The 16502-nt window shown below is 45.6% G+C and overlaps 1 protein-coding gene across 10 annotated transcripts in view; it reads left to right on the forward strand.

The window, feature by feature from the left end:
* The window catches only part of EGLN1 (egl-9 family hypoxia inducible factor 1), a 501918-nt gene that overhangs the window by 237560 nt on the left and 247856 nt on the right, over positions 1-16502 (forward strand). The gene's annotated exons all lie outside the window — the stretch shown is intronic.

The following is a 16502-nucleotide window of genomic DNA, read 5'->3' on the forward strand; positions in this document are numbered from 1 at the left end:
TAGATATATCCGTCACAATTATCTTGTTGGTACTCCCCAGTGTACTTACAAGATCTTGGCTCCTGGCAGGGTTGTCCCATTTTAAATGTGGCAATACCAAGTATGTGTTCACTTTTAGGAAGTACCATAGTGACTAAATCATGGTGTTAAAGGGATAACTCTGGGTTATTTTGCAGGTGAACAGCATCAAAATGAGAGGTCACTTGTGTAATTTGATCTAGCAGGTTAAAAGGTATGCCTCCCGGTGGCTTCATTTTCTCCATCACTACTGTGCGCAAAGGAAGCGGGGAGCCAGCTTGTCGAGCTTCCCTGTCTCCCCCAGTACGCAGTTTTCTTCACTGTAACTTCCTAGTGATGTGAGAGCCTGCTAGCGTATATTCATGTCAGAGACGGGCACAGCATGGTGTATAGAGGAGGCAGGGAAGCACAGCAAGCTGGCTACCTGCCTCCATTGTGCACAGAAGCACTGTAGCAATGCAGCTATCGGAAGGGATAACTAGTAATCCGCTGGACGGATTACTGTCTGTTTCCCTTTTAAGACGATAACGACCAAGGACGTGAATACATGTCCTGGGAGGGGAAATACACATACTCGCACCAGGATGAGTATACACATCCTTGGTTCTCATGGGTACTGCCTAGTGTACCCACAAGATCATGGCAAGGTCTCAGCTGTAACACACAGCTGGGACACTGCCAGTCCCAGCAGTTTTAACCCTTACAGCCGCGGTCGGAACTGACCGTGGGCTGTAATTGGTTTAACTGAGGGAGAGAGCTCCCTCTGTCTCCCCTGCAGCACCCCACGGCACAATCCCATGGTGCTGCCTGTGATCCCCGGTTGGCGGGGACCTGCTGTAGCCCGGGGCTGAAACAAACTTCAGTGCAGGCAGTTTAAATGAGCACTCTCATTAAAACAATTTTTTTTGTTGCACTTTATTGCATGGTAAATAAAAAAATCTTTATGTACTTTGTTTAAGAAAAAGTAAGTTTTCCATGTTTCATTTGTGTTTAAAAAAAGCTGTCACTAGGTGTCTCCATACTTGTCCAGAGCACATTTCCCCCTATCTATTGCACAAACTTTGGACTCCATAGTCATGTCTGGAGTGCTGAGGGGGGGGGGGGGGGGGGCAGCCTTAGCCAATCATAGCTCATCTCACACACTGAAACTCTTTTTTATTAGAAAAATACAAAACTTATCAAATACAAAAACACAAAACAAAGTAAGCTTAACCAGCTATAACATAAAGAAATACTCTAGAACCAAAAAAAAAACTCTGCCAAACCGGCTAGCCTAGCTTAGTAAAAATGCTAAAATATGCCCCAATAAAAATACTTACACGCATACCAAAAATTAACATAAAAATAGCACAACTTGGCTTAAAATAAAACATAAAATTTAGCATTACCCGGCTATAACACAAAACCATCCATACTTGGGAATACACTACAAGAAAAAAAAAAACAGAAACATAACAAGCACATTAATTTTTTTTTTTTATTTAAAAATAAATCATATCACGCACTTCACTTACAAAACTAGACCAAATGAATTAACTGAATCCTCATCCGAGACTAATGAAAATACCAAAAACATAACAAAACCATCAAATCAGCACACTCACACATACATACTGAAAACTATCATAAAAATGGCACAACTTGGCATATCATAATAAACATAAGATTTAGCATTATCCGAATATAAAAAAAAAAAAACAACAAAAAAAACCCTAGACCAAATAAACTGAAATAAACCAAATAAACCACATAAACCAAATAAACCACATATCAACTCAACTACTGGTCCAACTGCCATAACTACTATAATATGAAACAATATAGATATAAAACACAATATATTTACAAAATCACTAATTATAATATATAAATAAAATATAATATTTGAATAAAATATATGCACTACAGAAATCGCTAGGAAAATCCCTACACTAAAACTGTACCCTCACCCACAGGGTTCCTGTACATGGGTCAGAGTCCATACCGTTCGTAAGTTCACAAAGTCCTTAACTGTCCTTAACTGACCCATGTCAGGCCCCCCAAAGAAGAAAAACACCACCACCCACGATTACACCCTCCCCACCTAGCACTCCTCCCAACCAACTTATACACAAACTTCTACACACTGAACCACAGCCCACTTTAGGCCCACGTTTGGTCATCTTCATAACGTACCAGCTTAAAACAAAACAAAAAGCTAGCATTCACATGCATTAGCCCACCACCGGGAAAAAGCACTTGGTACTTCAAAATAATTTTAAACTCTTTCCCTAACTCCCCCTATAATTCTCCCTAATTCTCTCTATCCCTATAACACTTCCCCTAACCAAAATAAAGGTATTCTACCCAAAAGGTCTAGTACCTAGAGCACATCAAAAGAAAAACCTCTCCACAGGAGAGAACCCCTTTTGGTACCAAGACTGCCATATTCCAAAGACCTGATCTTCCCGAGGTCACCGGTGATATTCCTACAGACCTCCACCTCGGAGAGGATTTTCTGTTGGGTCAACACTAAACACAGTGCGTTCCACATGTAGTACCTACCCACTAGGCTATATAAGAATAAAGTGCCCCGGTCTCGGCCAACCAAGTTCCTAAATGCCCCATAAGCCCACTCCGGATAGGTAAGGCCGGCAAGTTGACTCCAGCCGATGGAAGCACCACCCGGTTGTAAACCCCTATATTAAAAGGACAATGAAGCAGGAAGTGGTCCCTGCTTTCCAGCGTGTCCCCGCAGTCTTCTCGGGGACATCCCCAGTCATCAGAGTTCCTGTACTTCAGGTTGTCCCTTACACATAGCTTCCCCTGAAAGCAGCACCAGGCCAAGTCCCAAAACTTCTGGGGGATCCTTTGCATGTTTAAAAGGTACAACCCCTCCCTCAGATCCCGACCTGGGCAGTCCCTGAGCACCAGAGGCTTCTGCAAGTGGGTCAACAAAACCCGTTTGTCAAGGAACTGCCTTGACTGGGTCCTGATCTCCCACACTCCCAGACCCCACCGATGTATCACCTTCAGAGTTGGGGTAGCATAAGCCGGACAATATCCATGGGGCGTACGGAGGTCCTTCACTCACCCTCCTCTCTCCCATTCCTGGAAGAAAGGCCGAAACCATTCCCTGCAGTAGAGTACCCACGGAGGAGCCCTCTCTGTCCAGAGGTTTGCGATGTTGGCTTTCAAGAAGGTGTTCGTAAAGAAGACCACCGGGTTTACCATAGATAAACCCCCTAGTCTCCTTGTGCGGTACGTAACCTGCCTCTTAACTAGGTTCATCCTGTTCCCCCATAACAGTTGGAAAAACAGGCTGTAGATCTTAGTATAGTAAGCCTCTGGCAAGATAAATACGCTGCCCAGATAGATAAACAAGGGGAGCAGGTATGATTTGATCAGGTGTATCCTTTCCCTGAGGGTCAAAGACCAACCCTTCCACTGGTTCTCCCTATGAGTGGCAACCTTGAGCTTACCATCCCAGTTTTTGGTGGGATAATCATCCTGTGTTTTGCAACCAATGGGCCTCCATCTGTTGCATAACTACAACTCCCAGCATGTATGGTGTGTCAGTGCATGCTGGGAGTTGTAGTTTTGCAACAGCGTGAGGTCCCCCCCCCCCCATGTGAATGTAAAGTGTACATTCACAGGGCGGGTTTACAGCGAGTTCTGCTGCAAGTTTGAGATGCGGAAAATTTTCCGCCGCAGCTCAAACTCCCAGCGAGAAACTCATTGTAAACCTGCGCCCGTGTGAATGTATCCTAAAAACACTACACTAACACATAATAAAGGGTAAAACAATACATATACACATACCCCTAGTCCCCCGTCCCCCCACTCCAATAAAAAAAATAAAAATAAAACGTATTGTACAGCAGTGTTTCCAAAACGGAGCCTCCAGCTGTTGAAAAACAACAACTTACATTATTGCCGACAGCCACTGACTGTCAAGGCATGCTGGGAGTTTTGCAACAGCTGGAGACACCCTGTTTGGGAAACTCTGCCGTAGGGTATTTTTGTGGTGGATTCAAATACCCTATTTAGTCCTCAAATGCGCATGGCGCTCTCTCACTTCGGAGCCCTGTCGTATTTCAAGGAAAGAGTTTAGGGCCACATATGGGGTATCTCCGTACTCGGGAGAAATTGCGTTACAAATTTTTGGGGTCTTTTTCTCCTTTTACCCCTTATGAAAAGGAAAAGTTGGGGTCTACACCAGCATGTTAGTGTAAAAAAACATTTTTTTTACACTAACATGCTGGTGTTGCCCCATACTTTTAATTTTCACAAGTGGTAAAAGGAAAAAAAGACCCCCAACATTTGTAACACAATTTCTCCTGAGTACAGAACTACCCCATATGTGGGCGTTAAGTGCTCTGCGAGCGCACAACATGGCTCAGAAGTGAGAGCGTGCCATGTACATTTGAGGTCTAAATTGGTGATTTGCACAGGGCTGATTTTACAGCGGTTCTGACATAAACGCAAAACAATAAATACCCAGATGTGACCCCATTTTCAAAACTACACCCCTCACGTAATGTAATAAGAGGTTAAGTGAGCATTTACACCTCACAGGTGTCTGACAGAGTTTTGGAACAGTGGTCTGTGAAAATGAAAAATTTCATTTTTCATTTGCACAGCCCACTGTTCCAAAGATCTGTCAAACCCCAATGGGTTATAAATACTCACTGCACCCCTTATTAAATTCTGTGAGGGGTGAATTTTCCAAAATGGGGTCACATGTGGGGGGGGGGGGGGTCCACTGTTCGGACACCACGGGGGGCTTTGTAAATGCACATGGCCCCTGACTTCGATTCCAAACAAATTCTCTCACCAAAAGCTCAATGGCGCTCCTTCTCTTCTGAGCATTGTAGTTCGCCCACAGAACACTTTACATCCATATATGGGGTATTTCCATACTCAGAAGAAATGGGTTTACAAATTTTGGGGGTCATTTTCTCCTATAACCCCTTGTAAAAATGTAAAATTTGGGGGAAAGCATTTTAGTGAAAAAAAATTAAAATTCATTTACACATCCAACTTTAACCCCTTAAGGACGGAGCCCATTTTCACCTCTAGGACGAAGCCCTTTTTTGCAAATCTGACCACTGTCACTTTAAACATTAATAACTCTGGAATGCTTTTAGTTATCATTCTGATTCTGAGATAGTTTTTTCGTGACATATTCTACTTTAACATAGTGGTAAATTTTTTGTGGTAACTTGCATCCTTTCTTGGTAAAAAATCCCAAAATTTGATGAAAAAATTAAAAATTTTGCATTTTTCTAACTTTGAAGCTCTCTGCTTGTAAGGAAAATGGATATTCCAAATAATTTTTTTTTGGATTCACATATACAATGTCTACTTTATGATTGCATCATAAAATTGACGAGTTTTTACTTTTGGAAGACATCAGAGGGCTTCAAAGTTCAGCAGCAATTTTCCAATTTTTCACAAAATTTTCAAACTCGCAATTTTTCAGGGACCAGTTCAGGTTTGAAGTGGATTTGAAGGGTCTTCATATTAGAAATACCCCATAAATGACCCCATTATAAAAACTGCACCCCCCAAAGTATTCAAAATGACATTCAGTAAATGTTTTCACCCTTTAGGTGTTTCACAGGAAAAGCAGCAAAGTGAAGGAGAAAATTCAAAATCTTCATTTTTTACACTCACATATTCTTGTAGACCCAATTTTTGAATTTTTACAAGGGGTAAAAGGAGAAAATGTATACTTATATTTGTAGCCCAATTTCTCTCGAGTAAGCACATACCTCATATGTCTATGTAAAGTGTTCGGCGGGCGCAGTAGAGGGCTCAGAAGCGAAGGAGCGACAAGGGGATTTTAGAGAGTACGTTTTTCTGAAATGGTTTTTGGGGGCATGTCGCATTTAGGAAGCCCCTATGGTGCCAGAAGAGCAAAAAAAAAACACATGGCATACCATTTTGGAAACTAGACCCCTTGAGGAACGTAACAAGGCATAAAGTGAGCCTTAATACCCCACAGGTGTTTCACGACTTTTGCATATGTAAAAATAAAAATAAAATTTTCACTAAAATGTGGGTTTCCCCCCAAATTTCACATTTTTGCAAGGGTTAATAGCAGAAAAGACCCCCCAAAATTTGTAACCCCATCTCTTCTGAGTATGGGGGTACCCCATAAGTGGACCTGAAGTGCACTGCGGGCGAACTACAATGCTCAGAAGGGAAGGCGTCATATTTGGCTTTTTGAGAGCAAATTTTGCTCGGGGGGCATGTCGCATTTAGGAAACCCCTATGGTGCCAGAACAGCAAAATAACCCCCACATGGCATACCATTTTGGAAACTAGACCCCTCACAGAATGTAATGAGGGGTACAGTGAGCATTTACCCCCCACTGGTGTCTGACAGATCTTTGGAACAGTGGGCTGTGCAAAATGTTTCATTATCACGGACCACTGTTCCAAAGATCCGTCAGACACTTGTGGGGTGTAAATTCTCACTGTACCCCTTATTACATTCCTTGAGGGGTGTAGTTTTCAAAATGGGGTCACATGTGGGTGTGGTTTTTTTTTTTTGCGTTTGTCAGAACCGCTGTAACAATCAGCCACCTCTGTGCAAATCACCTCAAATGTACATGGCGCACTCTCCCTTCTGGGCCTTGTTGTGCGCCCCCAGAGCACTTTGCGCCCACATATGGGGTATCTCCGTACTCGGGAGAAATTGCGTTACAAATTTTGGGGGGCGTTTTTCCCTTTTACCTCTTGTGAAAATGAAAAGTATAGGGCAACACCAGCATGTTAGTGTAAAATTTTTTATTTTTTCACACTAACATGCTGGTGTAGACCCCAACTGTTCCTTTTCATAAGGGGTAAAAGGAGAAAAAGCCCCCCAAAATTTGTTAGGCAATTTCTCCCGAGTACGGCGATACCCCATATGTGACCCTATTCTGTTGCCTTGAAATACGACAGGGCTCCAAAGTGAGAGTGCCATGTGTATTTGAGGCCTGAATTAGGGATTTGCATAGGGGTGGACATAGGGGTATTCTATGCCAGTGATTCCCAAACAGGGTGCCTCCAGCTGTTGCTAAACTCCCAGCATTATTGGACAGTCAATTGCTGTCCAGAAATGCTGGGAGTTTTTGTTTTGCAACAGCTGGAGGCTCCATCTTAGAAACACTGCCATACAATACGTTTTTCATTTTTATTGGGGAGGGGGGTGGTGGGGGGGCAGTGTACGTGTGTATATGTAGTGTTTTACTCTTTATTTTATGTTAGTGTAGTGTTTTTAGGTTACATTCACACTGACGGCGGATTACACTGAGTCTCCCGCTAGGAGTTTGAGCTGCGACGGAAAATTTGCTGCAACTCAAATTTGTAGCGGGGAACTCACTGTAATCTGCCGCCAGTGTGAATGTAGCCTGTACATTCACACGGGAGGGGGGTCAAAACTACAACTCCCAGCATGCACTGACAGACCATGCATGCTGGGAGTTGTAGTTTTGCAACAGCTGGAGGCACACTGGCTGGAAAACCTTGAGTTAGGTTCTATGACCTAACTCAGTATTTTCCAACCAGTGTGCCTCCAGCTGTTGCAAAACTGCAACTCCCAGCATGTACTGATTGCGGAAGGGCATGCTGGGAGATGTAGTTATACAATGGCTGGAGGCACGCAAGTACAACTCCCAGCATGCCAAGATAGCCTTATGCTGTTCCTGAATGCTGGCAGTTGTAGTTTTGCAAGATTTAGAGGGGTTCAAGTTGTAAATCACTGTCCAGTGGTCTCAAAACTGTGGCCCTCCAGTTTGCTGTCTGGGCATGCTGAGAGTTGTAGTTTTGCAACATCTGGAGGGCTACAGTTTGAGACCACTTAGTGATCTACAACCTGAACCCCTCTAAATATTGCAAAACTACAAGTCCCAGCATGCCCACACAGCAAACAGCTGTCTGGACATGCTGGGAGTTGTAGTTTTGCAACATCTGGAGGGCCACGGTTTAGAGACCACTGTAAACTGTGGCCCTCCGGATGTTGCTAGGCAACAACTCACCTAGCAGGACCCGGAAGCCGCCGCCGCCGCCGCACGTGGGGGATCCCCGCATGGAGGATCGCGCTCCGGGATCCAGGTAGGGACCTTCCGCTCCGACCTTCCCTTGACGGTTCCCCCGTTTTGCCCGGACACCGATAGGTGGACAAAGGGGGGAACCGAACTTTAACCCCCCCTCCCCGGTCTGCTATCGGTCGGTCGCTCGGCCGACCAATAGCAGGGATAGCAGGGGTGGCACCCCTGCCACCAAACTCCTATCCCTTTAGGGGGATCGAGGGTGTCTCGGACACCTACGATCCCTCTTATTTTCCGGGTCACCAGTGACCCGTATGACCCGGAATCGCGCAGATCGCAGGTCTGAATTGACCTGCGATTTGCGCGCATTGCGGTCATGGGGGGGTCTCAGGACCCCCCTCAGCGATTTGCCGGGATGCCTGCTGTTAGATAACAGCAGTCATCCCGGCCCGATCACCGCTACCGGTGACGCGGCGCTCCCGGAACCCCGCGACGTACATGTACGTCGCCGCGCGCCAAGTGACACTTCGCGGTGCCGTACATGTACGTCGCTCGTCGTGAAGGGGTTAAAGGGGTATTCCAGGCAAAACCTTTTTATATATATATATATCAACTGGCCCTGGAAAGTTAAACAGATTTGTAAATTACTTCTATTAAAAAATCTTAATCCTTCCATTAGTTATAAGCTTCTCAAGTTTTCTGTCTAACTGCTCAATGAGGATGTCACGTCCCGGGAGCTGTGCATGATGGGAGAATATCCCCATAGGAACTGCACAGCTCCCTGGACGTCAGTCATCAGAGAGCAGTTAGACAGAAAACAACAACTCAACTTCAGAAGCTAATAACTATTGGAAGGATTAAGATTTTTTAATAGAAGTAATTTACAAATCTGTTTAACTTTCCGGAGCCAGTTGAGATATATATAAAAAAAGTTTTGGCCTGGAATACCCCTTTAACGAAAAGTCGTCAAACACCTGTGGGGTGTTAAGGCTCACTGGACCCCTTGTTACGTGCCTTGAGGGTAGTGGTTTCCAAAATGGTATGCCATGTGGGGTTTTCTGCTGTTCTTGCACCATAGGGGCTTCCTAAATGTTACATGCCCCTCAAAAAAACATTTCAGCAAAATTCACTCTCCAAAATCCCATTGTTGCTCCTTCCCTTCTGAGCCCTCTACTGCGCCCGCCGAACACTTGACATACACATATGAGGTATTTCCTTACTCGAGAGAAATTGGGTTACAAATTTTGGGGGGCTTTTTCTCCTTTTACCCCTTGTAAAATTTGAAAAACTGGGTCTACGAGAACATGCGAGTGTAATCAATGAAGATTTTGAATTTTCTCCTTTACTTTGCTGCTATTCCTGTGAAACACCTAAAGGGTTAACACACTTACTGAATGTCATTTTGAATACTTGGAGGGTTTCAGTTTTTATAATGGGGTCATTTGTGGGGTATTTTTAATATGAAGACCCCTCAAATCCACTTCGAAACTGAACTGGTCCCTGAAAAATTCAGATTTTGAAAATTTAGTGAAAAATTGGAAAATTGCTGCTAAACTTTGAAGCCCTCTGATGTCTTCCAAAAGTAAAAACATGTCAACTTTATGATGCCAACATAAAGTAGACATATTGTATTTGTGAATCAATATATAATTTATTTGGAATATTCATTTTCTCTACAAGCAGAGAGTTTCTAAGTTAGAAAAATGCAAAATTTTAAAAATTTTCATGAAATTTGGGGCTTTTTCACCAAGAAACGATGCAAGTAACGACGAAAATTTACCACTGTGTTAAAGTAGAATATGTCACGAAAAAACAATCTCGGAATCAAAACAATCAGTAAAAGCGTCCCAGAGTTATTAATGCTTAAAGTGACAGTGGTCAGAATTGCAAAAAAGGGCTCAGTCCTTAAAAGGGTACTCCGGTGAAAACCTTTTTCTTTTAAATCATCTGGCTCCGGAAAGTTAAACAGATTTTTACATTGGTTATAAACACAAAGAGGATGTGAAAAGTATAAGACGGCACTCACCGGGATTTTTAGGCTTGCAAAAGATTTTTATTGCATAAGCAAAAGGTGCATAGCGGTGCGGTGTGGAGGCAGGTAACCGGCCAGGACGCCGGGGAGCGAATGCAGCGTGTTTTTGGACTGAGCACCTAGTTGGATTGGCTTGTGTCAGTATCCACCTGTGTCCTCGTGGTAGAAGTAATTTACAAATATGTTTAACTTTCTTGCACCAGTTGATTTAAAAGAAAAAAGGTTTTCACCGGAGTACCCCTTCAAGATGAAAAAGGGCTCAGTCCTTAAGGGGTTAAACCATCTGGACCTGGCGATTTCTTAGGGGCAAGCCCCTCGATCGCCAGTCTCCCTTCCTCTTCCCTGATCTCTTCTGCCAAAACGCCAAGAAAGGGGTCTACCCCTGGCTCAGGAATGGCTTCAGCCAGGAAACCCGACATCACATCCCGATCCAGATCCTTTCTTCCCAAGAGGTGCGAGTAGAAGGTTCTGATGAACCCCACAACCTGCTTCTTGAATATCTCCCACCTCTCTGACTTACTACTACATAGGTCCAGTAAAGGTACCTGACTCTGAAGAAAATCCTCAAAGGACTGTCTTACCTACCTTCCTCCAGCAGGGACGAATTCAGCTTCCAATAACCTTTACCCATCCGGGGGGGTCTCTGAAACATTCAAGGAATCGGAGAACTCCACCTCAACCAAGGACACTGTGGAACAGACTGCTTCCTCCTTTAGACCTGCAGCTAACTCGATGAAAGGTGAAGCCCGCGTGGCCTGAGGGGCTCCAGAATGTGGGCATCCTGTAGGCGAGCTTCCCTAACTAAATTATTGAGGGCCACACAGTCATATGTCAGCAGATTATTGGAACCTCTCCTATCTTGGGACCTTGTAACATTATTGAAGTCCCCTCCAAAAATCACTTCTTCTCATAAAAAGAAAGGGCTTAATCTTCATAAAGAGATCTTTACAACTCCACCTGGCTTGTGGGGCATAGATGTTAATGAGCCGGAGCTCTTGTCCCTTCATGAAGACATCTAAGATCATGCACCTCCCCATTTCTAATTCAATTACCCGTCGGCTTTCAACACGAGCGGTAAAAAGGATCACCACCCACTATACGGCTCAGCCGCAAGAGGCCAGTTGGAGGGACCGTTCCTCCACTCTCTTTTGGCTTTTACCAGAGAGGCTAGATCTGACAACCTGGTCTCCTGTAAAAAGAAAATGTCGGCTTCAACACAGCCGAGAAAATCAAAGGCTGCAAATCTAGCCGTATCAGACTTTATGCTGGCACAATTAATAGATGCCAGCATCAGTGGGGCGTCAATGGGGCCAACGTCAATACAGGGTGATTAAATTAGACGGCCACACCCTTTTCTTTTTCTTTCCCTTCTTTTTTGCCCCCTCATCCCCCGAAAAAGACGAGAGGGCAGGACCACTCTTGGTTCTTTTTTTGGACTCTGATAGATCCATATTGTCCCAGTCTCCTTCTGGCCCTGGTCTAGCCCTGCCCTCTGAGGAAGGTGTCTCAACAGGACAGGCCCCCAGAGGCTCTTTCTCCCTAGGCACCCCGCCCTCACCTTCCCCAGGGGGGGGGAGATGGTATTGAGGACGAAGTACTGGTTTGATCAGAGGGGGGGGTGGGGGCAGTCAGGCTACCGTTTTGGACCTGGCCCGTAGTACAAGGAACAGAGGGCTCTGACCTCTTCTTTCTCCCTTTCCTTTTTCCCTTGTCTTTCTTTTTAGGCCTCTCCCCACTCTTCTCATCCACACTTTCATAGTGGGAGGAATCAGAAGGGTCTGCCATATTGCCTTCCTCTCTGCGCAGCCTCCTGATCTCCTCATCCAGCACAATCTCCTCCATGACTTCAGCGGTCATGGAGGAGCTATCCCCGCCACCTGGGCACTCTCCAGCTCCCTGCTCTTTCTACGATTTTCCTCCCGCCTTAGTTTGGCGGAGCCCTTTTTCCTCTTCACAAGCCCTGTTGCGCCCCCATCCCTGCCCGTATCCTCCTCAGCCGAGGCAACTTCAAAGCTCTCCTTAGCCGGAGCGGCCGCTGCATGGGTGAAGGCGCTAGGACAACGGCTAAAAGGATGTCCGAGGACACCACACAGGTGGCACCTGATCTGCCTACAGGATGCGGCCAGATGACCCACCCCATCACACAAAGCGCAGACCTGCACAGTACAGGCTGCGCTAAAGTGGGTAGGGCTGCCACACCTGTGACAGACCTTAGGTTGCTCCTGGTAGAAGACTTGCATCCCATCATGTCCAAAGAAGGCGGCTGACGGAATGTGGGCAACCGTACCCCCTGAATGCTTGAGTTTCATGGAAAACGTCCAGGCCCCGGACCAGATCCCGTGCTCATCCAAGTTTTTCTTGGGCATGTCTGTCACATCCCCATACCATCTGAGCCAGGTCATGATTTCATAACAAGAAAGTGACTCATTACGGGTCAAAACGGTCACTTTCTTGACAGAGTTCTGATGGGAAATAGCCTTTACGGCGAAATCCCACCAGCCGGGCTCGTTCTTTGCCACTTCGTAGTTTGACCAGAAGAGTTCAAGACCCTCTGGCCGAACAGAACTGACATCAAACTCAGACGAACCGTAGGGGTGAATCAGGGCAAAGATGTCACTCGCCGTGAATTCTATCTGAAGGAGGAGCTCAACCACTTTAGCACGAGGTGGGCACGCATCCTCGCCCCTCCAAATCATACGGACCACATGTCCTGCCCAGTTGTCGGGAGGGACCAGACCACCTCCCCATTCCGCTCTTGGAAAGCCCCCAAACCGTGCCACTCTATCCAGAAAGACAAGTCGACCTCACCCCTTCCCTCTACCTGGATCGACCTGTAGAGCCTCCAGGAGGCGCTGTTGCAAGTGGCCTCCAGAGCTGGACGGAGACGGGACCCCCCGAACCCCCGGCAGTGACATTGGCATAGCTCCTAGGAGCAGTCACTACCGGGGTGCAGCCAGACCAGACCCAGAACCACCTATACCACCATTCACACCACTACTCTCATCCTCTTTATTTCCATCCATACTAGAATTTCCATTCATACCACTACCACTCCCACCAAAATTAACTCCACTTACACTCCCACATACACTCCTCTCATCCACAACACTACTACACTCAGCATTCACACACCCTGCACTCTTGACCATAATTACAAATTCTGGGCTGGCTGGGACTTGTAGTGTTGCTGGTCTTAGTTTGCTCTTCTGCGCTGGCTTAGTTGCTGCTAGGGTCGATGCTGATGACTCCTCCTCCATGGGCGATGTCACCTCCTGAGTCTGGGGCTGCCCCACCGGGTGCACCCCAGCTCCTCCCACAGTGCCAGCACCTGCTTTGCCCAACCGCACGGGCTCTGCGGATGATGTCAGCACCCGGACACCCCCCCCCCCTCACAGGTCAGTGCCCCACAGCGCCGGTAATGCCCACATTACTCGGGGAACTGCCCCCCGAGCACACGGCAGCAAAACTCGCCTCTGGCACTTGGACACGCCCCCCGCCACCCTGGGGCGGTCCTGTAGTGCCAGAGCTGCCCACCATGAGCCCATCTTGCCCCTCCCTACCAGCAGGATGGGTGGGCTTCACATCTATTGTGCCCGCAGCCTTTTCTGACGCCATGCTGTACCCCCCCCCCCCCCCATGCTGGCTCCATTCCACCACAGATAGGGGGTCTGGCAGTCTGGGGGGCCCAACAGCCTGAACCAGCTTCACAGCTGGCCTAGACTGCTGGAAAGGACAAAACACATATTGCACAGATTCCTGGATCTTCTGCCTCTTTGACTTGCGCTCCACTGCCACATCCTCACATGGGTCATCTCCAAAAGTGAAATGCTGGAGGTGGGCTGGGGACTTTTGCATCACAATAGCCCTCAGCAATCCCCCAGCCTCAGTCTCCACATCCTCCTCTTCACATTCACTAAGCTAAGCGCCACCTGTGCCGGCTCAATGTAGCTGTCCTGGGTGTTAAAACGGAGTAGAAACAGGTACAACATCTTCCTCTCCTACTGTACACTTTTCTCCACCTTCTCCTCCTCCTCCTTTACTTCATCACCACCATCCTCACTTTCTTCACCGCCACTACTCTCGCCATCATCCACCTACACCTTCACCTTACCTGGGGATTTCATGGCAGCAAACCTGTCTTCATTTACCAGTTTCTCCTTAAAGAGACCACTCCCCTCCAGTATCTCTGCTCTCTTCTCCTCCAGCTTTGCAATCTCACTCTTCAGGGCCATAATCCTCTTTTTTAGCTCTGGCCTGTTCTTTTTGGACCCTATGTTCTGAGCAACACGAAGGTCCTCTCTGGCCATCCTCAGCTCCTTGCCGCACTGGTCATATTCCGCAAACCGTACGGCCAAGCCGGAACAGTAGGTGGAGCTGGATTCTTTGGGCCCTCTTTCAGCCCACATCTCTACGCTTTTTCTCCTCGCCTTCCTTCCACTGGTAGATCTCTGACTGGCACCCGTCGCCTGGAAAGCAGAGCCTGCATTGCTGCAGACTGCTAGATCTTCTTCCTCCGGCCGGAATAATGGCTGTTGCAGTTCGCTCTCCACCCCCCGCCAGCCTGGAAGAACGGGAGGTGGAGGCCCGGGACTCCTGGGGCTCCATGCAGGGAGGTTCTTCCCAGGAGCCTGCCACACTCCTGGGAAATGCTGATGGAACACCTGCTTCTCTTCCTGGAAGTCTTGAGAGCACAAGGAGAAACACACTTACACTGAAACTCTTTTTTATAGAAAAATACAAAACTTAGCAAATGCAAAAACACAAAACAAAGCAAGCTTAACCAGCTATAACATAAAGAAATACTCTAGAACCAAAAACATAACCCTGCCTAACCGGCCAGCCCAGCTTTACTAGAAATACTAAAATATGCCCAAGCTATCTAATCAACACACTTACACGCATACCGAAAATGAACATAAAAATAGCACAACTTGGCTTAAAATAAAAACATAAAATTTAGCATTACCCGGCTATAACTCACAACCATCCATACTTGGTACACACAACAAGAAAACAAAACAGAAACATAACAAGCACACCAAAAAAAATTCTTTTTTATTTTATTTATTTATTTATTTATTTAATTTATTTATTTTTAAATAAAAATAATAAGAAAAATAATCGTATCACACACACATTAACTTTCAAAACTAGACCAAATTAATTTACTGAATCCTCACCCGGGACAAATTAAAATATCAAAAACATAAAACTATCAAATCAGCACACTTACATACTGAAAACTAACATAAGAATAGCACAACTTGGCGTATCAAAAAAAAAAAAAAACATAAGATTTAACATTATCCGGCTATAAGGAAATACACAACAAGAAAACCCACAACAAGGAAACACACAGCAAGAAAAAAAAAGACCAAATAAACTCAAATACACCAAATAAACCACATATCAACACAATTACTGATCCAACTGCCATAACAACTATAATATGAAACAATCTATATATATAATACTCAATGTGTGTATGTGTGTGTATGTTCCAGCATCAAGTCCAAACGGCTAAAGATATTAACATGAAACTTGGCACACATGTTACTTATATGTCAACAACAAACATAGGATAGGTGATTTAACCCTTTCTTACCCCCATTTGCCAGGGTCAGGATTTTTGTTTAAAGTCCCATACAAGTCTATGGGAAATATATGTTACTGCATAACTTCCAAACGGCTGGCGATATTTCGATAATACTTGCTCACATGTTACTTAAAATATAGGATAGATTAATTTAACCCTTAACTACCCCCATTTGTGAGGGTCAGGGTTTTTGTTTAAAGTCCCATGCAAATCAATGGGAAATGTATGTTCCCACATTATTTCCGTACTGCTGGAGATATTTCAATACCTAGTACACACATTACGGGTCGGGATAGGAGGTCAGGATAGGAAGTCAAGATAAGAGGTCGAGATAGGAGTACGGGATAGGAGGCTGGGATAGGAGGACGGGATAGGAGGCCGAGATAGGAGGACGGGATAGGAGGTCGAGATAGGAGGACGGGATAAGAGGACAGGATAAGAGGACAGGATAAGAGGAGAGGATAGGAGGAGGACGGGATAGGAGGTCGGGATATGGGGTTGGGATATGACAGCAATATATGAGGACGGGATATAAAGTCAAAAGCTTCCTCCTTTGTTTATCTTCCTCCCCAACAAGGATTAGGAAGGAAAAACCGGGCAACGTTGGGTACTCAGTTAGTCTATATATATAAAACTCAATGTGTGTGTGTATGTGTGTATGTTCCAGCATCACGTCCAAACGGCTAAAGATATTAACATGAAACTTGGCACACATGTTACTTATATGTCAACAACAAACAAAGGATAGGTAATTTAACCCTTACTCACTCCCCATTTGCCAGGGTCGGGGTTTTTGTTTAGCGTCCCATACAAGTCTATGGGAAATATATGTAAC

The sequence above is a fragment of the Hyla sarda genome, chromosome 3 (genome assembly GCF_029499605.1).
Source record: "Hyla sarda isolate aHylSar1 chromosome 3, aHylSar1.hap1, whole genome shotgun sequence".
In the NCBI taxonomy this organism is placed as follows: domain Eukaryota; kingdom Metazoa; phylum Chordata; class Amphibia; order Anura; family Hylidae; genus Hyla; species Hyla sarda.